Here is a 2,937-nt window from a genome sequence, read left to right as displayed (position 1 = left end):
TGCGGCTCCTTTTGAGTGTCCTCTGTTGTCAGTGAACCTCACAAGGTCACAGTTTTTTTTCCTGATCAGGGCACCGTTTTAGGTTGGGTGGATGAGTGATCGAAAGCGCCAGATTAAGGTTCCTTACGCTCAGGAGGCACTGGTTGAAATCCCACAGCTGGCATTTTCCTGGTCAGCTCCATTATCCACGACTGGAATGATTTGGCAGCAAAAGACTGTCAGATTGTACAAGACACCTGAACACCTTGAGAAGAAGATTAAGAGAGGTTTTGTTCTAATGAGAAGGGTTTGTTTGTTGACATTGTGACATACAAAAGAGGTACTCCCCGTCGGGGAATCGAACCCCGGTCTTCCGCGTGACAGGCGGAGATACTGTCCACTATACTAACGAGGACTGCTGCTGCGATGATGTGGTGTCGATTGGCCAAAGGGGAATTCAGAACAGGCTCGTGGCCCATGACCGTTTTTATGGTAGCTGGAGACTTTAACCACTGAAATCCATCCCGCTTATCCTCATCAACGGACTGTATTCCCCACCCGTTACCAGCATGGGGACATTCCAACCCAAGATGAGAACACACTGGACCAGGGACACAGCAACATAGTAGGTGGCACAGACACAGCTTCACATTGCCCCCACTTTTAGACCCGACTGAAAAAAAACTCTCTTGCTTGGTGCTAACATGATGACCATTAGCATGTTAGCATTTAAGCTAATTTACTCATGTCTCAAGGCAAATAGACACATGGCATGATGTGGGGACACTATGGGACTGCCTTAACACTTTTGGATCTTGAGGCTGTCTTGCTAGTTCTTTTTTTTTTTACCCCGGACACAGTCTCTTTGAGAGGAGGCTGCGGTCCATCAGGACCAAAACCTCACGCCACAAGAACAGTTTCTTCCCGTCTGCTGTCAGCGTCATCAACAAGTCCCGGAATCCCCCCCCCCCCCGACACTGTTCACACCCCACCTCTGCCTCATCCTGCCACTTTGACACTCTATATGCGTTAAATTAACGCTCAGTTTGGACTCTTAGGAAAAACAATCAGACTGCAGTTCCGGAACAACAAACAAAAAACAGACCGTGTACATATATTTATACTGTATACTGTATATTTTGTATTTTCATTTTTTAATAGATGTGTCTGCACCTACTTCACCAAAACAAATCCCCAGTCGAGGTCAGCAGGCCCCGTCTCCACTGTAAACAGTGTGGACTGGGCAATGCTTCCCTTTTCGGAGGGTCCGGACGGTTTGCCAGAACCCCTTCGAGGCCGACCAAAAGTCGCGCTACATGGCCTCACCGAATTCCTCCCACACCCGAGTTTTTGCCTCGACAACCGCAGAAGCCGCAAACCGTTTGGCCTGACAGTACCTGTCAGCTGCTTCCGGAGTCCCACAAGCCATCAATGCTCGATAGGACTCCTTCTTCAGCTTGATGGCGGCCCTGACCTCTGGTGTCCACCATCGGGTTCGGGGCCTGCCGCCACGACTGGCACCGACCGCCTTGCGGCCGCAGCTTCGGTCAGCCGCCTCAGCAATGGAGGCACGGAATATGGCCCATTCGGACTCAATATCCCGGTCCTCCCCCGGGATGCAGGCGAAGCTCTGCCAGAGGTGAGAGTTGAAGACTCGACAAACGGGAGACTCTGTCAGACGTTCCCAGCACACCCTCACTACTCGTTTGGGTCTACCAGGTCTGTCCAGCATCCTCCCCCGCCATCTAATCCAACTCATCACCAGGTGGTGATCAGTTGACAGCTCAGCCCCTCTCTTCACCCGCCTGTCCAGAACATGCGGACGCAGGTCTGATGACACGACTGCAAAGTCGATCATAGACCTGCAGCCAAGGGTGTCCTGGTGCCAAGTGCACTTATGGACATCCCAGAATTTCTAGGCGCAGCCAAGGTGTTGAGGGAATCTGTTTCAGGGGCCTTAGAATCTCATCTCTGCTATTTGCAGATGATGTGGTTCTTATGGCCTCTACGGGCTGTGACCTTCAGCGCTTACTGGGACGGTTTGCATCTGAGTGCGAAGCCTCTGGGATGAGACTCGGTACCTCCAAATCAGAGGCCGTGGTTCTCAGTCGTAAAAGGGTGGAGTGCTCCCTCCGGGTTGGGAATGAGGTCCTACCCCAGGTGGAGGAGTTTAGGTATCTTAGGTATGGTCACGAGTGAGGGAAAGTGGGAGCGTGAGGTCGACAGACGGATCGGCGCAGCCTCGGCAGTAATGCGGTCGCTGTAACGGACCGTCGTGGTTAAAAAAGCTTTCAATTTACCGGTCGATCTCTGTTCCCATCCTCACCTATGGTCATGAGCTTTGGGTCATGACCGAAAGAATGACATCTCGGATACAGGCGGCTGAAATGAGTTTCCTCCGTAGGGTAGCTGGACTCACTCTAAGAGATAGGGTGAGGAGCTCAGTCATCCGGGAGGGCTCAGAGTAGAGCCGCTTCTCCTTCACATCGAGAGGAGTCAGTTGAGGTGGCTCGGGCATCCAGTCCGGATGCCTCCCGGACGCCTCCCTGGTGAGGTGTTCCGGGCATACCCAGCCGGGAAAAGGCCCCGGGGCAGACCGAGGACACGCTGGAGGGATTATGTCTCACAGCTGGCCTGGGAACACCTTGGTGTCCTCCCGGTGGAGATGGAGGAGGTGGCCGGGGACCGGGGACCGGGAAATCTGGGCTTCCCTACTAAGACTGCTGCCCCCCGCGACCTGGACCTGGATAAGCGGAGGAAAATGGATGGATGGATGGATGGACTTGTATACTAAAATGAGATGGAGATAATTGCAATATTTGTCGGAATAGTTCTGGAACAAATGGTGGAAGGAGTATCTGACCAACACTGCTCTGAGACAAAGATGGCATACGCCAAGAAGAAACATGCAAGTTGGAGATGTGGTGATCGTCAAAAAGGAGGAGGTTCCCCGAAACG

The 2,937-nt window shown here is 52.5% G+C and overlaps 1 non-coding gene across 1 annotated transcript; it reads right to left on the bottom strand.

Annotated features, from left to right (window-relative positions):
- Positions 1 to 322: 322 nt before the first annotated feature.
- Positions 323 to 394, bottom strand: trnad-guc (transfer RNA aspartic acid (anticodon GUC)). The gene has a single exon. It is a non-coding gene; the product is annotated as a tRNA-Asp (tRNA).
- Between the last annotated feature and the right edge of the window lie 2,543 nt (positions 395 to 2,937).

The sequence above is a fragment of the Doryrhamphus excisus genome, chromosome 2 (genome assembly GCF_030265055.1).
Source record: "Doryrhamphus excisus isolate RoL2022-K1 chromosome 2, RoL_Dexc_1.0, whole genome shotgun sequence".
Classification (NCBI taxonomy): domain Eukaryota; kingdom Metazoa; phylum Chordata; class Actinopteri; order Syngnathiformes; family Syngnathidae; genus Doryrhamphus; species Doryrhamphus excisus.
This window is presented reverse-complemented; position numbering and strand designations above follow the sequence as displayed.